The sequence below is a fragment of the Chenopodium quinoa genome, unplaced genomic scaffold (assembly GCF_001683475.1).
Source record: "Chenopodium quinoa cultivar QQ74 unplaced genomic scaffold, ASM168347v1, whole genome shotgun sequence".
Classification (NCBI taxonomy): domain Eukaryota; kingdom Viridiplantae; phylum Streptophyta; class Magnoliopsida; order Caryophyllales; family Amaranthaceae; genus Chenopodium; species Chenopodium quinoa.
Genome location: NW_018743946.1, coordinates 1,206,727 through 1,231,334, shown reverse-complemented (window position 1 = coordinate 1,231,334; position 24,608 = coordinate 1,206,727). Strand labels below are relative to the sequence as shown.

The following is a 24,608-nucleotide window of genomic DNA, read 5'->3' as shown; positions in this document are numbered from 1 at the left end:
AGATATTAATAATCTTGTTAGGTTAATTGTGATTATAATTTCAAGTGATCGCCAATAATAGTTTATTTGTGCATTAAATTAAACCAACATAGATAAACAGATTTAGGGTTAATCTTTTTTTCATTGTATGTTAGTCAGAAAGCGCACATGAATACGATCAGAATAAAGTAGAGGCTTATTATTAGGGCAGGTTCAATCTCTTTTAGGTTGGATTTGTACCTTCATCCCCAAACCCTTATTTGGTTCATGACCTTATGGAGTTGACGATCTCTTGGATCGTTAAGGGGTGTAACCTTCACCTCGTGAACGGTTTACAAGTTCCTTAAAAACTTGTTGGCGACTCTTTTGCTCTATCTTCTTCCCTTTTGGACGCCACCGTACTTTAGTGTATGATCACAGTGGGGTTCAAGCTAGTGGGATTTTTAAAGGCTTGAAACTATTCCCTACAGTTTTTGGCGACTCCACTGGGGAGAATTTCTATTTTAATTCCTGAATTTGTTTCGGCAATGATTTAGAATGAGTGGATGAGACTCGAAAAGTTCTAAGTATTTAATGTGCGTAATTTTGATTAACATTATTGTCATATGCATAAAAAAGGTTCTCATTGGAAAGACCATCCGTAATGAGTCAAAAACATAGGATTTTACACGTAAGAAATTTGAGAAATGTCTTTCACAACTCGGACTGAAATAACACCGCGCGAAATTGGATGATTTTATTGAGCACAGAAAGCTGCTGAGGCATGTGGGAAGTAGCGTCAGGGGCCAGAGCTTGGCGCCATACTTTTAGCCGTAGCGCCAGACGCCAGTATTGGTGCCAGGCGCTACAGTTAAAAGTTGGCGCTAGTCTCTGTTTGCTGCCGCCAATTTCCCCCAATACCGAGCCAGAAATATGCGTTCTAATTTCGACCGGTTTTTCGTATTGTTTGCTCGATCCTACTTCCTGATTGAATTTTTTCTCATTTTTCTGAAACCCATATGTGTTCTACATATGGACATAACCCTTTGGGAATTCATGCTCTATCTACCCAATTGAACGCTCCTGGCAACAAAGGGTACATCTGAGATGTTGAATTCACCAAACCATGGAAGTGATTTTCTAAAAAACTCGCGGTGTTCTATCCACACGCGTTAACCCTTCACAGTTAGGCTTCTACGCGGTGCGTCTGAACAATTAACCATGGACCCTATTTGACTAAACCATATCCCGAACTTTAGAGAACTAGCGCCATGGTTAGGTTGCGAACTCATTGCATCATATTGTGCCTACTTGCCTAATTGTGCATTATTTGTTGTGCATATATATATTCTATGCTCCTCCTAATCGTTTGTTGATTTGTGTTGAGATTATAATTAATGACTTAAAGAACTTTGCCTAATTAATTAATTAATTAATTAATTAATTCGAGTCAATAAATTTTTTCTTTTTTTAATCGGAATTGACCTAGTACGACTTTAGGCGTACCCAAGTTGACTAATAATATCGAAAACAGTCCCAGACCGAGGCTCCAATGTTGGTGCCAAAATCTGGGCTGTAGCGCCACTGTATGGTGTGTAGCGCCAGACATTTACTAAAAAGTCTGGCGCCAACCATCATATTGGGACGCCAGTCCTGTCGCTTGGCCGACAGTTCGGATTATTTGTCGAGTCATCACCTAATGTCTAATTATTCTGTTTCCTGTTTAATTCGGTTAATTTTGCTTAATTGAATCAATATTTGAGTTTAGGCACTAAGTCTCATGGTCTTACACAAGAGTCCAAGCATGTCACTTACACTCAATACACACACTATTACACATGTCTTGACCATGATTAAGGGAGTCTTGTGTGCGCGCGTTATTTTCGTCATTTTTTTTAGGGGGGTAAGTCGGATATTAATCCTCCAATAAATAATAGTACTTAAGTTCCCTAAACACATGTACATTATTGCTCCCTAAAAATATGCATACTAAATATGCATATATTTTTTTTAAAACAAAAGCCATAAAGTCAAACTGATTCGAGTTAAGTAATTAAAATGCAAACTGGCTTAATTTACAGCGCGTGGTCAAGAAAGGAAGGACGATTAATCAAAGATAACCTCTTCGTACAAGTCCAACTTTTCGACAAACCTATAGCTCGCAAGAGGAAATCAAGAGTTATAATGGCAACTCAGGAAGAAGTTAACGATCTCAAAAACCAATTGGCTACTGTAACTGAGACACTAAGGCTTCTCGCACTTAAGATCGAGGATCCCGCGAAGCAACAACAAATGGACCTCATGCAAGAAATCCTAAGCAAGTTGTCCAGCGACTACAAGTTTCAAGAACTCACATCCCAAGGGGTCTCGGTGGATAAGGATCTTCTTCCGCAGAAGTTCAGTGCCAACGACATCCCAAAGTTTAGGGCAATCGACAACCCCTACTTCCATCTAAGGGCATTTCAAACAATAATGAGTATCAAGGGTATCAATAAGAAAATTTTCCCTTCTCTGTTCTCGCTATCTCTCGAGACCGTTTGCCAACAATGGTTCTTTTCTCTTGAAAAAGAAAAGACCTCTACCTGGGAATCCATAGCAAACGCTTTCGTTGATAGGTACAAATGCAACGTTCAAGTCGAAACTGACCATAGAGAACTTGAAATTCTCAAGCAGAAGGAGAATGAAGGCTTCACATCTTTCTTTAACAAGTGGAGAGAAACCTCAGCTAAAATGATTGAGGTACCAAGTGAAAAAGAGTCCGTGAGATTGTTCATTAAAAATCTCCAAGAAAAATATTCAAAACATCTTAAATATCAAAATAACCTTCATACCTTTAAGGCTGTTTATGATATTGGGATTAATATTGAAGATGACTTAGCTAAATCTAAAGCTGCCAACAATAACTCCAACAGTGGCTGGAAAGGAAAGAAGAACGACAATCCTTCTTCTACCAAAACCGCCCATTCAAATAATGTTAGCGCCTTTAATCTAGGAGGAGTCCTTGCCATGAACAACCAAGGACAAAAGAAACTGTTTAGGAGAAACTTCACTCCTATTGGCATGAGTTATGACACCGCGTTTGATCAGCTAAATGCAAAAGGTCTTATAACTCCCATTGGACCATTCGGAGATCCACCAGTCGAGAAAAGGTCGCCTAATTGGAACCCCAATGCACATTGCAAGTATCATCAAGGTAGGGGCCATTCTACTGAAAGCTGTTGGAAACTTAAGGAAGCTATCCAAGACCTGATTAACAGTAATAAGCTGTCGTTGCCTCCTGCCAGTAAGAAACCGAGTATTGATAATGCACCTCTAGCTCACACATTGGTTATCTCCGATGAAGAAAGCAAAGTTGACCCCTCATCTCTCATTAAGCCTGTCAAAGTGACCGAAGAAGAAGAAGAAGAAGAGATCTTTTTCGATGTCGAGGATAATCCTCCAGAACTAGCAAATGAGGTAGAGATACGAATACTCACACTATATCTGAGGGAGACATCACAACTGTTACATGAAACTCTCAAAATTCTGAATGAACTTCGCAAGGAATATGATCAAGAACCTAAGAGAGAATTCACACCAGTAAAAACGACTTATGAGGCAAAATACTTTCCCTTATAAGTCACCGAAAGACCCAAGAGAGCCATAAAATTTATACTCCAATTGGGATCCCGTATGCACAAATGTTTAAAATGCTCTCCGAGAGTGGCAAGGTCAAACCTCTCGAACCGAGACCATTTGAATCATTAAAAAGAACAGATAGATATTATTGTCAATACCATCAGTCAGGAGGACACACCATAGAAAACTGCTTCAAATTCAAGGATTTGGTGCAAAAAATGATTGATAGAAAGGAATTAGTCCAAGTTCAACAAGAAGAGGATATAAATGTTAATGGAGTATGGGACAGTGATGAAGAAGATGTCTATCTAAAAGACATATTAGAACCTTCACCTTCCATATCATACACCACAGACGACATTTGGGCTGAAGAAGATGCATCAATAGACGTCCTCACAAGATCCGGGAGAATACGACCTCCTGTTTCAACACAACCCATGCCTACTATACAACAAATTCCCATACCTATCATCGAAGACAATGACATTGTTAAACAATTCAAGAAGACAAAAGTTGAGATGAATGTATGGAAGCTTCTAGAAACATCTCGAGAACATAGGTTGGCTGTGATGAATGCCTTGGATAAAATCAGGATAGATTCTGACACCACTCCTGAGGGACTAGCTAACTTCCTCACAAGTGATCTCCCTAGTCCAATTAATCTAATCACCTTCTCTGACAAAGATTTACCCCCGGAAGGTGACAAGCACTACAAAGCGTTAAACCTCACAGTAGTCTGCAAAAGAATGAATGTTCCCATGACGCTTGTAGACAATGGATCGGTTATTAACGTCTGTCCACTTAGGACTGTGAGGATGCTCGGCATAAAGAATGAGGATTTAACTCCGTCCACACAAGGAATAAGAGCTTACAATAATACTCGACGTCAAGCTCTTGGCAAAATAACCCTAAATGTGACGGCAGGAGTAATAGAACATGCTACTACTTTTCAAGTGGTAGACATCAAAGCCTCATTCAATCTGTTGTTAGGACGCCCTTGGCTCCATGATCTAAAGGCCGTCCCTTCATCTCTCCACTAACAAGTGAAAGCTATAGTTGGAGGAATCCCCATCACCATTGATGCTTCGCCAATGAGGATCAAGTCAATAGAGAATCCAATCATCTACGTGGAGCACGACGAAGATGATGAAGACCTATGGGGCTTTAACGAAGAAGTCTCCTTAATCCAAGAGGATGAAAGGACATCTCTTTGCCACAACCCCCATTCCAACATGATTATCAACACTATGCTGAAAAAACAAGGACACTTCCCTGGGATGACCTTAGGAAAGAAGAAGGGGATAGCAAAATCGATAGAGTCACCTGGCCTCCCTAAACTAGATACTTTCGGACTTGGTTTCGAACCGACTCGGAAAGATCTCAAGCGAGCCAAGGACAAATTGAAAGCACGTAGGGACGCTCGCATTCAAAAGAAAGCAATTCCAATGGATCAGTACCCTCTTACGCTTAATGGTCAGTTTATAAAAGAAGGAGAGGACTATCCATGCTATGAATTTCCCGAACCATTTGTTGTAAATGGCATACGACAACCAGGATTCGAGATTTTCTTGGATTGCTATTTCACTGATGAAATCCCAATTCCCGTCCATAAGGAGAAAGCACCTCCATGCTTTGACTTTAACGTCATGGGATTACTGTTTGGGCGAGAAAAGAATGAGCCAGTTTATGAGGAAGACAACTCCTCACTCATTCAAACGGTCCTACAAAGCGAAAACTTCGATCCCTCGAAGCTAATTACTCCAGCTGAAGGATTACTGCAAGGGTGGCGCAAGACTATCAAGGTGATTACTCCAAGTGGGAGGAAGATATCAATCACGACAGGACAAGGGCCAATGTTTGAAGAATCGTCAGGGTCAGAGTCAGAGTATGAGTCTGAGTCAGAGTCTTTCCCTTTAGAATCTTCTAAGTCTTTAGCTATAATGCCTTCCCTTCCTGTTTATTCTCCTAGGATAGTTAGTGATCCAGTCCCTGAGGACATATCACTCTTTGATGTAATGATCTCAGAGTATAATAACATCGCTCATTCTCCTTACTTCTCGTGTTCTTCCCTAACCCAAGATGACGAACATTGCTTAGCTAACGATGAAAAAGATAAAGAATTTATTAAAGAAATGGAAACACTTGAAAAGAAAACACTAGTAATTGAAGAGGCTGAAACAGTTGACATCTCAAATGATTCAACTCATAAAAGAGAAGTTAAAATCGGACTAACATTGAATAAACAAGAAAGAACCGATTTATTTAACTTGCTTAAAAAATTTATCGATGTATTTGCTTGGTCATATGAAGATATGCCAGGCATTAACAAAGAAATAGCTCAACACACTATACCATTAATTCCAGGAATGAAACATGTAAAACAAAAGCTACGTCGAATGAAACTTGACGTAGCACTTAAAATAAAAGAAGAAGTTCAAAAACAAATAACTGCAGGTTTCATCAAGGTATCCAAATACCCCGAATGGGTCGCTAACGTCGTCCCAGTTCCAAAGAAAGATGGAAGGGTAAGGATGTGTGTCGACTATCGAGATCTAAATAAGGCAAGTCCAAAGGACGACTTCCCTTTGCCACACATCGATATTCTGGTAGACAACACAGCAAATCACGCGCTCCTCTCATTCATGGACGGATACGCAGGGTACAATCAGATTCTCATGGCGGAAAAAGACATGGAGAAGACAACTTTTATCACACCATGGGGCACTTACTGTTACATGGTAATGCCATTTGGGTTGAAAAACGGAGGTGCTAGTTACCAACGTGCAGCAACTGCCTTGCTCCATGACATGATGCACAAAGAAGTCGAGGTATATGTAGACGACATGATTATGAAATCAAAAGACCGTCCAGGCCATCAAGTAGCCTTAAGGAAATTTTTCGGAAGGCTAAGAAAATATAATATGAGGTTAAATCCCTCAAAATGCGCTTTTGGAGTCACCTCGGGCAAGCTCTTGGGATACGTCATAAGCTATAGAGGAATAGAGATAGATTCAACCAAGATTAAAGCAATCATGTCAATGCCACCTCCCAAGACCGAGAAACAGATTCGAGGATTCATTGGCCGGTTACAATACATAAGTAGGTTCATATCAAAACTAACAACGATATGTGAACCAATCTTCAAAAAGCTCAAGAAGAATGTACCAGTAATATGGGATGACGAGTGTCAGAAAGCCTTTGACCGGATCAAAGCCTATCTCGCAAATCCTCCCGTATTAGCGCCAGCACTTCCCGGAATACCTCTTAGGTTATATTTGACGAATACCAAAGAGACAATGGGAGCCATGCTAGCATAAGAGGTAGGAAACAAAGAGAATGCAATCTATTACTTAAGTAAGAAGATGCTCGAATACGAAACACGCTATACACCACTCGAGAAATTGTGCCTCGCTTTGGTGTGGGCCACAACTAAGTTGAGACATTACATGTTGGTGCATACCGTTTTCGTGGTATCTCGATTGGATCCACTCAAATACTTGTTCGAGAAATCAACGCTCAATGGACGTATTTCAAGATGGATAGTCAACTTAGCCCAGTTCGATGTACGATTTATGCCACAAAAAGCTATTAAAGGATTCGTGGTGTCAGACTTTCTGGCAGACTTTCCAATAGAAGACTCGACATCAATACAGGACAGTGAATTTCTAGATGAAGATATTATGGTCACCGAAGATGATACTTGGACCTTGTATTTTGACGGAGCCTCAAACCAAAAGGGATGTGGTGTCGGAGTGCTACTAGTATCACCTAAAGAAGAACACGTCCCAATCTCAAAAAAGCTTGATTTCGACGTTACCAACAATGCTGCTGAATATGAAGCATGTGTGGTAGGCCTTGAAACAGCCCTGGCATTGGGAGTAAAGAAGTTAAGGATATTCGGAGATTCCTCTCTAATAATCAATCAAATATCTAAAAGGTGGAAAGTAAGGAGTGAAAGCCTAGCTCCTTACCAAACTTATCTGGAAACTCTTACCAATCAGCTAGAGAAGGTAGAATACACATATCTACCTAGATAAGAAAATCAATTTGTTGATGCCTTGGCAAGATTAGCCTCAATGGTTAGGATTCCCACGGATATCGAGCAAATGCCTCTCACTATCGAAAAAAGGCACAAACCCGCATATATACAGGCTATAGAAGATGACAATCCAGTCCAAGACGAAGATGAAGAACGAGAAGGAAAACCATGGTACACAGACATTCTCAACTATGTCACCAATGGAGAATACCCTCCTCATGCTGACAAAAGAGCTAAGCGAGCCTTGAGACTTTTGGCTTCTCAATATGTACTCATAGACAACGAGCTACATAAAAGGGTACCTAAAGGTCGAGCCCTCCTATGTGTAGGGAAGGTGGATGCACAAAGAATAATGAGAATGGTCCACGAAGGAATCTGTGGAACTCATATAAATGGAAAAATGTTAGTCTAGAAAATAATGCGAGAAGGGTATTATTGGAATACCATGAATAGGGATTGCCATCGATATGTAAAAAGATGCCCTAAGTGTCAAATTTATGCCAATTTACAGCACGTTCCTCCATCTTTGCTCTACACCTACACATCACCATGGCCATTCTCTACATGGGGAATTGACATAATTGGCAAGATCGCTCCTCTAGGGACAGGAGGCCATGAATTTATTCTAGTAGCGATTGATTACTTTACGAAGTGGGTTGAAGCACAATCATATGCTAAACTCACCGCAAAACATGTAGCACTTTTTATCGAGAGAAATATCATTTGTCAATATGGAGTCCCACATGAAATGATAAGTGACAATGGAACTCACTTTCAAGCCGAATGTGAAGAATTGCTACATAAATATGGTGTCCAACATCATCATTCGTCCCCTTATAGACCTCAAGCAAACGGAGCAGTCAAGGCAGCTAATAAAAATTTAAAGACTATCATCGAGAAAATGACAGATAATTACAAGGATTGGCCTGACAAGCTTCACTTTGCATTGTGGGGTTATCGTACGTCAATCCGTACGTCAACAGGAAATACACCATTTTCTTTGGTATATGGAATGGATGTCGTACAACCCGTCGAACTAGAAATACCATCTCTACGTATTGCGCTAGAAAGTAAACTCGATGAAGTCGAATGGACTAGGGCACGATATGAAGAATTGATCCTACTCGACGAAAAACGACTAGAAGCTCTACATCACACTCAGTGTTATCAAACTCGTATGGCTAGACATTTTAATAAGAAGGTCAACACAAGAAATATCAAAATAGGAGATTTGCTATTAAAGGCACTAAGGAAAAATGTTTTAGATCCAAGGGGAAAGTTTAGACCTAATTGGTCTGGCCCTTACATTGTCAAAACAATCCTGTCAGGTGGTGCAGCAAAATTAACTGACATGGATGGCAATGAATTCTCAAACATGACCAATCTTGACCAACTTAAAAAATACTACCCATAATTACTTGAGTAGGACATTCAAGAAAGCTACGTTCGGCCTGATTCCTTAGGAAAGGATACGTAGGCAACCCATTACGAGTGCGGCCACTTTATTTTTCGACATCTCCGCATTCCAGAATCAACAAAAAGTCAACAAAAGTCGGAAAAGCAACTGGCGTCGCAGAACAGAGTCAGGCGCCAGCAAAAGGCCATTAGCGCCAGACGACAGTATTGGCACCTGGCGCCAGACCTCAACATCTGGCGCCAATTCGCAATTATTGACGCCAATTCAGTAATAAAATCTGGGCGAATTTCGGTGTTTTTCTGAAAATTTTCGACTTCCGTACTCGAAGAATTTCTGGAAAATCAATTTTTTCGGTTTTTCATTGCTTTAATAAAACAAATTTAAAGTAACAATTTAATTGAAAGCTGAAATTTCATTAATAAAATAAAATTGCATTGTTAATGGAATTTAAATAAAGCTGAAATAAATTAACTTTAAATAAAAACTAAGAATCTAATCGAAAGCTAAGCAATGTTCTAATCTTTCTTCTCCTTCTTTGCTTTTTTCCAATTCTTTTCTGCATCCTCCTCTTCATCCATTACTTTAGCTAGTAGGCATCCTTTAGAGGACCTACATTCAATCTTAGAATAGATTGTTTCGCCTTCAGCTAGCACCCCATGCTTCTTTTCCACCCAAGCCTTCTTGTCTATAACTTTCCTTTTCCCCTCGTCTTTAGTAGTATTCTTCTTCTTAGGTATTATAGGTGTCTTGAACTCAATTCTTGCACCTAAGCGTTCCTTGGCCGGTGTCACCCTGTCACCTAGACGATTCTTCACATCGGTCCTACCCTGATCAATTGAAGACTTCTTCAGCAACCACTTCTTTACATCATTAGGCAAAGAAGGGGGAACCTTTTGGGTAATCACTTCCCATAAAGGTCTAGCGCTCCAGTACGTGTCAAATTTATCTACTTCTTGAGATATGGGATACTCATAGGGAGGACGAAGATCCCCGGAAGGAATATTTTGAAGCAAGCCATATTGTCTCTTTACTCTGCAGGGATAATAATATGTCATGAGAGACAAGCTTGGAAGAAGGCAGAAAGGTTGCTTGTTCACACCAACCATCCTTTTTATTTTCCACCATGAGATGACCCACTTGATAGCAAAGTCACGTGATTCAAAAACTTTCTTCCACCCATGGCGCCCAATTTTAGGGATGTGTTTCTTTCTTCTTACAAAGCAAGTGGGCGTATAACTTTCAATGTCGTCCGGAGGGCTAATTAATCCTAGCCTTTCCATTAGCCACATATAAAAAAAAATAAAAAAAAAATTCAATGCAAATAAATCAATATTACAATACAAAAATATATTTTTTAATTTCTGCAATTAAAAATATTATTTTTCTACCTGTAATAAAATTGGAGAACCGCGAAGAGGTGCTTTTGGGTCCCTTTTTAACTCATCTAGACTAATCATAGTCTCTCCAACTATTAAAGGCATCGGATTTCTCCCTGATTCAATTTGTTCTAGCACAGTGGTTATAATTGATCGACCCTCATTAATTTTACCACTACTAAGACAATGTTGATTAAGCATGCAGAATAAGAACGCCCTTCTTCTATATATGTGAAGAGATTCAGAAAGCGGTTTATCAAAATAATAGCGTGCGAATTCTTTTAAGTTCACCATGTTGCCATTCACTATCCTTGATAAATCCCTTTCCTTCAAATTAAAGAAGCGCTCAAAATACTTATAGTAATATGCATCTACTCTAGGGATCACTACCAGGTCTATTGCAGGAAAGCCTAAAATAGCACCAAATTCCTGTGGCAAAAGGCTAATTTCGTCATACCCTATTCTAAAACAATGTGTGTCAATGTTCCAATATTCTAAAGCGGTATGAATGAAGTCTATGTCTAGATCTACCCCTTTTATGCCATATATTCCCCCCAAGTGAAATAAATCCAATTCTTTTCTTTCTCTAGCGTTGAGAGATCGACACCATTCATGAGAATATTGGGTGAAGGTTTTAGTGGCTAGAGACATGATTATTATTTTTCCTAAAGAGAAGAATATTTTTTTCGCTGGAATTATGTGAATAATCGACTGAGCAAGGGGCTATTTATGCACAAATTGTGAGGAATTTCAACCTGACTGGAATACGTAGTCAGCGTCAATTGGCGTCACACACCCGAAATTGGCGCCACACAACAGCTCTTGGCGCCAGACGCTAGCAATAGCGCCTGGCGCCACGCGCCACAGGCTGGTGCCAGCTGGTGCCAAGTCAGCAGGACAGCCGCGCGTGCTCAGTTTGCGTCGTGATATTAAATTGGAGTCGGTTAATGACATTATGGCCCCGTTTTAATTTCTTCTAAATAACTTTCTATTCCTTTTCTTAATTAATTAAATATAGCAATTATGTTTAGTTAATTTTTTTTTATTCTTTTTTTGGATTTTATATTAAAATTCAAAAATCAGCCTTTCTCTCCGTTTTATTTTTCCTTTTTATTTTTTCCTTTTGGGGGAGAGAGTCGGATAATACCCTCCATCAATAATAAAAATGACGGAATTTTTGCGCAAAATTGTTATCACATTTGCACACACTAACATACACTAACATAATAATAATACATAATAATAGATTTACAGAACAAAGTGTCTAAATAACAAGTCAAAGGCAAAGTTCTATAAAAAGTCAAAATAAAATGCATATACAGAAATAAACTACGGCGCCGGAGGACGTAGGCCCATTACGCCATAAAACTGCGCCGTCCGAGGAGTTACCTCTCCACCAGCTCCAACCTCTCCACCAGCTCCAACCTCTCCACCAGCTCCAGTCTCCGTAGGAGGAGGGAAACTCAAAACAGGACCGCTCCAGCCAAGGTTAACCTGAGGCTGAGACCGCGGAGGCTGCTGCGATGACGAGTCCACCTCGTACATCCCACCACCTCTGAAAGCCGAGGTAGCCTCTCCTAACGGTGCACCAAGAAACTCCTCAGAAGAAGACCCTGAGCCCTCAGCAACGTCGGCTCGAGCAGCCTCGGAACGGCCACCTCTACCTCCTGACGAAGTACGACGACGTCTCGAGCTAGACCTCGCCGGCTCTCTTTGCCCCTTAGGCTGCGTACGGGTGTGAGAAGCAATCGTCTGACCCTGCAAAAAGAAATAAATCAGAAACAAGGTGAAAACTGAAGCATAGTGCAGAAACAATAAGTAAAGAAAAGTTACCTCTCGGACAGCGTCGTCTCAACGACAGGTAGCTGCGTTCCTCATCCGAACGAGTTGGCTCCGAAAGGCATCTATGCATCGTGCCATAGCCGAAACCACCTCGCGTGAGAACTGTCAAGGAAAGTTAAGTCAGTAAAAATGTATGATAACTGAATACAAGATTCTGAATTAGAGCTAGACTTACTCTGGTCTGGTGACGAGGAATCGACCGCTCCACGAAGCGCTCGCCCTCAGGAGCCGGAGAAACCATCTCCTCGATCAGCCCGTACATCCCCTGGTAGTGGATGGACATACGAGGTGGCACAAACTCAGTGGGACCATCCTGATAAAACAGAAGGAAATAAGTAAGGTGTTACTTGGGGGCTACTCAGCGAAAAACAAAAAGCCAAGAATCTTACCCTTATATCCTCGGCCGGCACGGGGGCTGGAGCTAACAAAGGAAGTAGCCCCTCAGCATAACTCCGCCCAAGGATCACATGGGACCGCCAAAGAGAACCAGGCTCCTCAGCCATGCTCGAAAACTCTCTCTCGTCGAACATGTGGCATGGTGGAGGAGCAGGAACGACAAAGGCATCCGAAGAGTGTTGTTTAGCAACTCTCTCTCCTAAATACGCAACCGCTCCGTAGGTCCCCAAAAAGTAACGGCACTCAGCAGAGTACAGTGCAGCTAATCCAGGGACTGTCCAACCACCCCATGGCCGGTATACTACCTCAGGTCCCTATAAAAATACGAATCGGGTAAGAACATGTATAAAACGTCGCAGAAGAGCAAGGCGCTCACCGGATACCCCCTTGGCGATGGTCTCGCCGGCGCAATGGAAGGAAAGTATTCATAGAACCAGATCTACAAAAGGCTAAAGCATGAGTAAATGCTAACTAAACATATAGGGCTAAATTTTATAGGGAATAATATTTACCTCTACAACTTTCCAGAAAGCAGACAAAGAGACATTCGTCCTAAGAGACCGGTGGCGACACGAGTCCCTCACTGCGCGAACAAAGTCAGTATAAGCCAAGCTGGCCCAGTCGTAAGTCCCAATCCGCCGGAGATCGCGAACAGCAAGGAGATAGTAAAGCAATGCCCTACTACCCCTATCAGGGGAGAATGTCCCTGACAAAAACATCATCACAAAGATGCGCACCCGCTGCTCTCGGGTGGTCGCATCGTCATCAAGAGTCGCTGCCAGCGTCGAGCGGCGAATCCCTCTAGCACTAAACTGAGTCGTCTCGACCTCAGCTCGGGCCCGAACAGCAATCGACCCCAGTAGTTCCTCGAACTCTGGAGAAAAGACGTCGATACCGCCGTCGAATGGCAGCGGCACAGAAGAGAACTCCAGTCCTGTGATGAGACTGAAGTCTGTAGGAGTGACCATCATCTCACCCCATGGAAAATGAAAGGTGTTGGTGGTGTCCCAAAAGAACTTCACCAGAGCGCGTACTACGTGGTGACCCCCGCTTGAGGCAACCATAGCCTCGGAGGTCTCAAACAGGGCAACCAACCCGCAAGACTCCCATAGGAGTCTCGTCTCTCGATCTCTGGCAATATGCATCCTGTACAAATCGCCTAGGCCATCGCAGCCAGAGCCGTGATGTCGTGTCCTTCCAGGCTCGGTTCCCCGTCTCACCCTCTCAAAAATGTGGTGGACAGGGGCAAAGACCAAGGTCCGCTCATCCCACTCTGGGAACTGACCAAGCAAAGTGGATGGTGTAGTGTCGTCCTCCACAGGCTCATGCTCCCGTCTAGTGTTTCGGGACCGTGAACCGGAGCCTTGTTGTCTAGCCATGCTACATTGTGCAGAATCATCATAAATCAAGGTTCTATAGTATCTAAAGGTTTGCCTAGTCGCATGATACTATGTTCGCAAAAACAGAGTACGTAGTACTAAAACAGAGCATAAATTCGAATTAAGCATGATAAGCATTTTTCAAGCAAGCAAACAATTTCTTGCAACACTATAGTGATTATTGTGACAAATTGAACAAGAATTGCTAGCAAAAACATCAAGAACGAGCCACATTGTTTTTCACGACCTTAGGAGGTCCAACAATGGAAGATTGCTCATTTCTTCACCAAATTGGGTCAAACAAGTCTCAAATTACTCCCAAGGCAATATACAAGCATAAACAAGCAATTTCATGGCATAAAGTTTGATAAATAAAGAAAATTGAGCATTATAAGTTCCGAATTTTCATGGAATCGTGAATGAACATGCCAATAATTCATAGAATTCGGTGTGAGTTTGAGGGAAACTTACATAGATCGAGAATATAGATGAAAAGAGCTTTGATTTGCAACAAATTTGGGCGAATTCGGTTAAGAAACGAATGAGCAACGATCAATTGAAGTTTTTGGATTTCTTTCGAGCAGTTTCGCGATGAACAGAGCAAAAAATGAACGAAAATGGGAATCTAAAGAGATTCCCGTGCTGGCGCCAGTCCCTAGGCATTGGCGTCACTTTCTGTGCTTGGCGCTAGACGCCAACGCCAACGCCAGCGCTTGGCGCTAATGCCATTAGGCTGGCGCTGATGGATTTTCAGCGACGCCAAAGCAGCCAGCCACCTTTTGGGGTAGTGCTAGCCTTCTGCAATATATTTTGGGTTCCTTGGTACGCCAGTTAGCCCCTCTGAGCAATTTGACATGATTAGGTAATCGGCTTGATTACATGAAGTGATCGACCTGATGGAAAGATCGTCTCACTAAGCTTAAAGCGCCTAAGCATTGGCTCATTAGCAAAAGGCACCGACATACAGGTTCATTAGCAAAAGGCACCGACATACAGGTTCATTAGCAAAAAGGGCACCGACATATAGGTTCAAGAGCAAAGAGCGCCGACGTACAGGCATAGCAAAAAAGCATAGTTCAGGCGAACTTTTAAAGATCGACGGGCGTGGATCTTCGGTATTTTCCTTTGGGAGATTATCGCATCAAATGAGGATGACTTCAAGAGAAGATGTCTTCGGCATCATTCCCTAGCTTGCGGAAAGTTGTCACAAACAACTGAAGGTAATTTCGGGCGAAATTGTCTTCGATCATAGTTCCTGAGGCATGGGACGTGATCATAATGCGGATGAGAATTATTTCAAGAGAAATAATTTTCGATGGAATTCCCTTGGACGTGGAATATTATCACGGTGGAGAGGATAGTTTCAGGCGAAGCAATCTTCTAATTTGGAAGCAGTTACAAGGCGTAGCGGTTTTCAAGCGGGATGACATTCTCTAGCTTGCAGGAGGTCATCAAAGCAATCGGTTACTTTCAGAGGCGTGTGCTCGACGGTGCAAGATACGCGTTTCTTAACTCTTTTATCTGTTTAACTAATGCTAGTTTTGCAGGTATCGGCGTTATAAGATTGATTTAGGATCGCAGAACGTTCTGAATCATTCTCCGTCCCTATCGTTACTTTGACTTTTGTTTTTCGAAACTTGTGTTTCTCCAAACTCAGTCAAAGTGGGGGCTTCAGTAGACACCCATTTGTGTCTCCCCAAAACCAAACCCAGTGATGAGTGCCTTTCACGCCGAATCATAATCGAATGAAACGAAAGTGTGGAAAGGTCTAGTGTTGCGGAAAGTTTTATTTTATTCTTTTCTTTTCTCTTCTCTCTGTTTTTGAAAACTTTATTTTAAGAAAACAGTCAATCCAGTTTGGAAGGTCCATGATATGAGTCCAATAGTGGTATAGTTAGATGGGGCTTGCAAATACCTTTCCAACGATATATTATAAGCCCAATTCCGATGAATATTGAGGAATTTATGGCCAATTTACTAAACTGGGCCCGGTTTGAGTTTTAAGTACGGCCCAATTATCTAGGGGAGGGCCTAATATGATTTATCATTCCTAATGTAATTAGGAATGGTTTTGGTCTTCTAGAACATTCTAGAAGGTTCTTATAATTCTTAATTCAATTAGGATTCTTTAGAGTTTTAATTAGATCAAATAGCATTTTCGACTGAAATTATATTATTTTATCTTCCAGTACGGTAAAATTATCAGATTTTCGAAAACATGTTAAAAGCCGGGTTGGCGTCAAACCCAAGGCCTTGGCGCCAGACGCCAGCCATTGGCGCCTGGCGCTAGCCACTGGTCCTGGCGCCAAGTTGTTTTTGCGATCTTCAGACTCTGTTTTGATAAATTATCTTTTTTGGCTGATTTTCTCTATAAATATCGTATCAAAAACTCCATTTGGATGGACGGATTATCATCTATCATTCACCACTTCTTTTATTCTTAATTTTTAATAAATTCCGTTTTCATTCATCATCTACAATCTTCAATCGTCAACAAATTAGTTTATGAATCATTAATCTTTCATTCATTCTTTCTAAACTTTATTCTTTAATACAAAACAAGATCTAGAAACACCTAGCCATATTCGAAGTTGTCTTCGCCCTAGAGGTGAAAGGTTTTAATTTCTGAGGGTTTGGTCCCAAATCTCTATTTCAATTATTTAATTTAATTGCTTTGTTTATTATTTTCCTTGAAATTACTAACGTGTGTATTTTGTAATTAGAAAGAGGTACGAGACATCCAAGTAAGTACTTAATTGATTTTATGATGTATACATCATGTTTATATTGTTATTATGATATTTTTAGTATCATGTCTAGGGTATTTTTAATATTAAGCATGATTTAAAAGTATGATGCTTCCTATGTTCTTTCTAACATTTATGATTATGATTGATGATGATTATTTATTATGTTGCTTGATGCATATTATTATATATTGTTATTGCTTGATCACCTTTTATTGCAGGTTAGAGAGAATTGGTATTTGCAATCACGCTTAATAAGATATTAATAATCTTGTTAGGTTAATTGTGATTATAATTTCAAGTGATCGCCAATAATAGTTTATTTGTGCATTAAATTAAACCAACATAGATAAACAGGTTTAGGGTTAATCCTATTGATTGTATGTTAGTAAGAAAGCGCACATGAATACGATCAGAATAAAGTAGAGGCCTATTATTAGGGCAGGTTCAATCTCTTTTAGGTTGGATTTGTTCCTTCATCCCCAAACCCTTATTTGGTTCATGAACTTATGGAGTTGACGATCTCTTGGATCGTTAAGGGGTGTAACCTTCACCTCGTGAACGGTTTACAAGTTCCTTAAAAACTTGTTGGCGACTCTTTTGCTCTATCTTCTTCCCTTTTGGCGCCACCGTACTTTAGTGTATGATCACAGTGGGGTTCAAGCTAGTGGGATTTTTAAAGGCTTGAAACTATTCCCTACAATACTAAATCGCAATTAGCAAATTGCAGTATGAGAAATATTGAATGGACACTAGGAAGAGGAAGCATGCGACTAACCGGAGAGGAGATGGATGGCGCAACGGCGACCGATGAAGATGACGTGGGTTTGATCTGAAGTTCTGAATTGCACTGGCCTTCGTTTTTTGTCCTTTGTTTTTTTGTGAGGATGAAGAGTATCGAGCACTCGAGCAGCAATGTTTGTAAATAAGGAGTGATGAATTTTTTTTTTAAGGAAGGATTGATATAATTGTTTATTGTGTTTTTTGGCGGCAACAACTTATTGTACTACTTTTACTAAGGGTTTTTATATTTCCGTACCAAAAAAAAAAAATTATTATATATTAAGGGTTTTAATTCCTTTTTAATAAATTTTAAAAACAATAGTAGCAACTACCATGTTAGTTGCAATATTAGTCGCAAATTTTTTTAAAAAATGTTTCAAATTTGTTAGCCTTAGCAACTGCAATTTAGTCGCAAAAAGTTGTAAGAATGTCGCAGATTAGCGACCGAATAGCAACTATTATAAAATATGTTGCAAATTTGCGATAACTCATTTTTTACAGTCGCAAAAATAATTTTTGCAACTAATTATTATGGTAGTCGCAAATATTAGTTTCTAATTAGCGACCGCATAGCAACTACTGCAAAATCAGTTGCAAAATTTGCGACTGCTCGTCTTTTTCAGTCACAAAAATAATTTTTGCAACTGATTATTATGGTAGTCGCAAAAATCAGTCGCTAATTCAACTTTTTCTTGTAGTGCAAATAATACAACGGGCCAAATTGGGGCACTTTAATGAAAACAGAGAGAGCATTTTTATTCAAATGAGTCACATTGGTATTACAATTAAGGTGGGAGTTGCAACATGTGTTCTATAATAAATATATTTTCATCGTAACTACTACACCAAGATCTCATTATTGGTTATATTTTGTAAATTATTTGTACCTTCAAAATTAGACTATGTAATAATTTAGAGTGAGTTACATTCATTTGATTATTACTTATATGAACTTGTCAACATATATCCTTAAGTTCTTGACTAATTTAAACTTATTTTCATTGAACTAACTTATTAAACATATTACAACTTATATTTTATTTGTAAATAAAACTTTGCTAAACCTTATTAAATTCTTATCATAATTTTTTTTTTGGTAATTGTCTATTTTTAATTTATTTATCTTATCTAAATTAATATATTAAACTTCAATAAATCTTGTCTGAACTTAAATTTCCTGTAATAAGTGAAATTAAGGTATGCAGAACTAGGCCTCATTAGTAACTTACAAGTATAAAATAAAATAAACAAAACACAACACCGGTTTTTCTTCTTCCTCTATTAAATGATATAAGGTTTATAGAATTTGTTTGGATGTAATATTTTGGTTAGCGGGTAGTGTTATGACTGGGAGATGATAGGGGTACACTTAGAGGCTGTTCGATTTACTGAAAACAACTAAACTGAACTCAACTGATTGGGGCTGAACTGAACTCAATAGTAAAGCTAAAATTAATTTTTATGAAAGAAGGAAATTAGGAACGGAACTGAAGTGAATTGAACTGAAATGAAATTAAGCTAATAGAATATGCCCTTAGTATACAAGGAACCTTGTACACTCTATTTTTTTATTAGCTAAAAACAGTTTCTATTATTTTGTAGGTCCATTTTATTTAAAATTTTAAACATGACATTGAAAGTTTAAAATTCAAAATTTAAATCAAACTAAATTCTTGGATAACCTAATTAACAGTTCTATCTTCCCAAAATTGGAAAAGGTAGGTGGCGGGGGAAAGGGTTTTGGGCTGATGGGGTTGGGTGGCAAGGGAGTTGGGCTATTAGGGGCATTTTATTTTTTAAAAAATTAAAATCGATATATATATAGATATATATATATATATATATATATATATATATATATAATCCTACCAATTACAAAATGACCTGTGTCACACTTAACCTGTTGAACAAGCTACCAACATGTACATCCTATTAATGAATGATCGGTGTCAAAGGTCGTTTTTTCAAGGAATATTTAAAAGGTCATTTTATTTTAAGATCGGAAGATCGGCCAAATATCATATTATCTTTGTCCAATATAATCTATAAAATATGATAAATAAGTCAAATTGAATTGAGTTTGGGTTGTTTGGTTCGGATTGGGTATGGGTTTCTCTTTGTAACTTCGTGTCATGTTCGGTTCGGGCCGGGATTGAGAATTAACAACTTTGTCGGGGATGTGGTGCAATGCAACCAATTAAAATTAGAGATGTTTAGGTCGTTAATCATTTTTACAAATATGTGCAATATGAAGGTAGGGTTATTTATAGGAATTATATGCTATTGCATTGCTTTACACATGCAACTGGCCAAGTAGTGTGGGGTGTGAACATAGGGTAATCTAATCTATTACGAAGTACTTAGTATTTTTTTCATTTGGTACCAATGTACTTCGGTCTTTTCCATTTAATACTTAACTAGTTTGTGGCTTAGGTGATGACCCGATTTTGTTTAAAAATAAAATGAAAAATTTACCTTAAGTTAGAATAATGATATTCAACTTGTCCAAAATAATAATAATAATAATAATAATAATAATAATAATAATAATAATAATAATAATAATAATAATAATAATAATATTTAAAAAAACATTATTTTAAGTTAAATAATAACAAAATAAAAATGGAAAATTTTAAAGGTGTAGGTACAAAGAGAGATGCAGTAGTACATGTTGTAAAATAAGTGTTTCAAAGGCTACAAATAATAGAATGAATAATGTAACTATTTGATCAAAAGAAAGATAGTGTGTCTTGACTTCGTCACTGACTTTGAAAACGAATTCCGACGCAACCGGGGTGCATATTGTATCGCTGGTACGTTCCCTAAGGTTACACACCACTCTCACTCTAAGGCACTTTATTAGAGTAAGAGGTGAAGTCAAAGTAAACTTATGCCTAAAGAACAAATGTGTCTAGCTAGTTTTATGTACGATGTACATACAAGAAGAAGAATACCCAAGCCAATTTATAAGCAAGGATAAAGTTTCAAGACGATGAATCTAGACATCAAAGAGTAATTAAATCACCATAAATATCCACTTTAATGGGAGGTTATAAGAGAATCCAAGAGATGAAGGAACAATGCCAAAAGTTGAATGTATGTAGACATAAAATTTTGTCTACTCCACAATCCACTTATGCGCAGTCGTTGTTGGCCACAATCTACTTATGGAGTAGACTAATTTTTCTTATAAAATAGACATAAAAAGTCTACTCCACAACTCACTTGTGGAAAAATATTGTAGGTCACAACCTCCTTCTAGAGTTAACTAATCAACTACCCAAATACATGGTACGGATTTAACTCTTTTTAATCCAACAGTATATTTGTATGCAATTATGTTGGGGTTTGCATAAAATGCTTAGTAATGGTTGGAATCCAAGTTTTTGGTGGCTGCAGTGAGCCAGAGGAGAGAGAAAAAAGTGGTTGGAATCCAAGTTAATGAAAAATAATTCATTAATTTTAATTAAGTAATAAATTGACATTCATTGTGGAATAAAAATAACAAATACAATATGTAAAATGAAATTTTATATATGGCGAATCAATGTTAAATAATTGTCCACTTGATAGGACAATAATTTATTGTAATAAATGTTGAAAATTACAAGGGGTGTAAGGGTTTCAATATGTTTTAAGTTTTTATATGTGTTGTCATGTCATTATCCATGTGGTGCCATGTAATAATTTCATTATGAATTAAGTGACACATGTCAGCAACATGTTGTCCCTTTGAGTTTTAATAATATTACAGATTTATTTTTGGATTTCACATGGTACGTACCATTATACTTGTCATTTATAATCTACTAATCAAATTTATTTAGTATTTTTCAATTTGGATGTCATAAAAAGTGCTCGATTAAAGTTTTAATAGATGTTTAAGCCCTTAAGGTTTAAATTTAAATTGAAATTAGAAAAAATAAATAAAATAATGCTTAAAAATGCTTGAAGTTTATTAAAAAAATGTCTCAATTTGCATATTTCAATTTACTTTGCACAAAAAAAAATTACAATTAAAGTTTTAGGGACCATTATAACCTTAGAGTGAACCCAAAGTTTTCCCATAACAATTGTGGTTATCACTTATTTATATTCATTTATATCTTCTACCTCATCTGTAAACACTCATATACCTATTTTATATAACAATGTATTTTAATGGCTAAAAAAATTAATAATCAATCAAAACTAATAATTATACATTAATATACATTTGGATAAAATGAACTAATATAATGAAACGTAATGCAATTTGTGACTAAATTAGTAAATATTTAGTTGTTAATTGAGAAATAAACAATAATTAATCACTAATTCTAACTTTACTAAAGAGTATTTAATCACTAATTAAGAAATAAACAAAAATATTCATCTCCACACAATTTGTTTTATAAGAGAGTAACATTCACTATCATAAAATTTGTTTCAAAATACCCCAATATTGGGCTCATTTTAAAGAGAAAAATAAAATAGAAAAGTTGGTATAAATATTTTCTTCAGAATTGTATTTTTAAACTTATGGCCGTTAGAGAATTTATACACCATAACGATTATAACTTCTTAATGTATCTTGGCCATTAATCAATGCATTGTATGATAAAAGCCTCCATTTATCACATGATTAGACATTTAATGAGGAAAAGACTCCAATGCAAGTTGACACTATATTTTATTCAATAATCAACACTTCAGAACTGATTATCATCTCAACTAGATTATTAGTTTTTGCTAGAACTGATTATCATCTCAACTAGATTATTAGTTTTTGCTCCTCCAAGTTCTCTCTCTACTAATTATTTATTTTTCTACAAGCCCTCTCCTCTTAACAACCCCAAATGGCCAAATGGTTAATGGTTGGGGATGTTCTTAAAGGATCAAACTTTGAAATCTTAATTTTAAAAAAAAGGACCATAAATGCCCTAAACATATGTTTTGTTTAACAAAATGTTATGATAGAGAACACGTCAAAATTACAATGCGTATAAAGTGGAATAAAAACAAAATTTGGGTACCAAGTGAAAAAGCCTAAAGTGCAATGTATGAAATGGTGAAGGCTTTCTTTTACATAATTAAAAGAAGTTGCAAATGACACTATTTTTCATTAATTAAATTAAACCATCTTGATCTGGCGTTTACAATTGACTATCAGCGACAAAGAAAATTGATTAATAAAGTCAAATAAGATTTTTGTCGCGAATAATTTCAATAACTGATTTAAGGGATGAACTATGATTCTAAGTAACTAGATATAACTATTTGGAATGTTTTCAATTTATCTTCTCATATACTTCCTCTGTTCTTTTTTACTTGACCTGTTTCTTTTATCACGCTTGCCAATGCAAAACTTTAACGATCAATAACTTAAATTCTCCATAAGCAAAAATTATAAAAGTTATATATTATGATAGTACTTATTGAGACGAATCCAAAAAAATCATAAATGAATATATTTTTCCTTAAATATTATTCACAAAAGACGGTCAAAGGGGGGGGTGGTGAATAGTGTAAAAGTCAAAGCGGGTCAAGTAATAAAGAACGGAGGAAGTAATTTTTAGAGCTGCCCGAAATCTCATTTCGAGAAACATTTTTTTGTTTCTCTAGCTACAGAAGATGATTATTTTTTTAACTTTTTTTTTGCTGACTCACAAAAGCATTAAATGTTTTTTTTTCCATCTCTTGTCAAGTTCAGTTTCTATAGTTTAGCTTTCCTTCTTCATCTATCCTCCCTTCTTCTCCCTTCTTCATTACTTTGCAACAATGGTAGAATCTGCCCAACACCACAACAAACAACAACACCACAACAAACCCATGACCTAATACACCACTTTCGGTTTTAACGAAAAAAGCTAAAATATACTTTCTCTGTTTCTTTTTAGTCGATACGTATTTTAGTCACATTTGTCAATGTAAAAATTCAATCATTAATATATTTAATTACCAATAAACAAAAATTATAAAAAGTTGGCAATTTGAAAATATACATTGTAATGAATCTAACAAGATCTCACTTGGCCATATTTTTCTTCGCATATAAATATCAAAACAAGGTTAAAGGAAGATGTGTGAATAGTGTTAAAGTCAAAACGTGCCAACTAATTAAAAAAAACGGAGGTAGTACTTGTTTGTGAGAATTCTGTAACTCTATGGTCGAGGAGATAGAACAATGGGTATGTTGTATTTGGGTTAACGTTGTTAATTTTTTGTTCTTCTGAAATAACACAAATAACCCAACTTGTTTTACAAGTAGATCAGTCTTTATGTAATTTTTAGATGGTTAAAATTCTTGTGATAACTTCTTAAATTGAATACAAGCAACCAATATAAACAAAAATAAGAAAGTACACAAAAAGGGCGGAAAGTACATACATGTATGTGATAAAGCACATATTGTGTTCGACAAATAACATACATGAAATATGTTCATTGAGTGTGAACAATGTAATCTTTGGGTATCAAATATATGTTCTTTACATTATAACTTATATATTATTTAACATATATTAATTAACACATGTTTTTCGAGTTTCAATAATACAAAGTATGTTCTTTGAATTGGACTTGTATGTTCTTTAAGGTAGGGATACACAAATTCTATTTTTATTATCATATGCCATATTTATAATAATTTTATTATCGTATGTTCTTCGAGTTTGATCGGTGTGTTCTTTGGGTATAAACAACATGTTCTTTACATTATAGTAAAATTATGTTCTTTTAACATATGTTATTTTGAATTTTGAATTTTGAAATTTGAAATTTAAAATTTAAAAATAAAATCTTAAATTATTTTTAGTTAATTATAATATTAGAAAGAAAACTAAAATTATAATTGATTTTTTTTGTTGTTTAGAGATCCACCACTACTAAAATTCGGCTAAATTGCGACCGTTTTTCTACGACCGTCTGAAAAAAACGGTCGCAAAATATGAAATTTGCGACCGTTTTTTATGCGGTCGCAATATTACGACTGCTTTGACAACGGTCGTAAATTTGCGACCGTTTTGCGACCGTTTTCAGCTTTTAAGACGGTCGCTAGGAAGTTTTAAC

The 24,608-nt window shown here is 37.4% G+C and overlaps 1 pseudogene; it reads left to right on the top strand.

Moving 5' to 3' along the window:
* LOC110689040 overlaps nt 1–24,608 on the top strand; it is a 70,422-nt pseudogene that overhangs the window by 16,752 nt on the left and 29,062 nt on the right.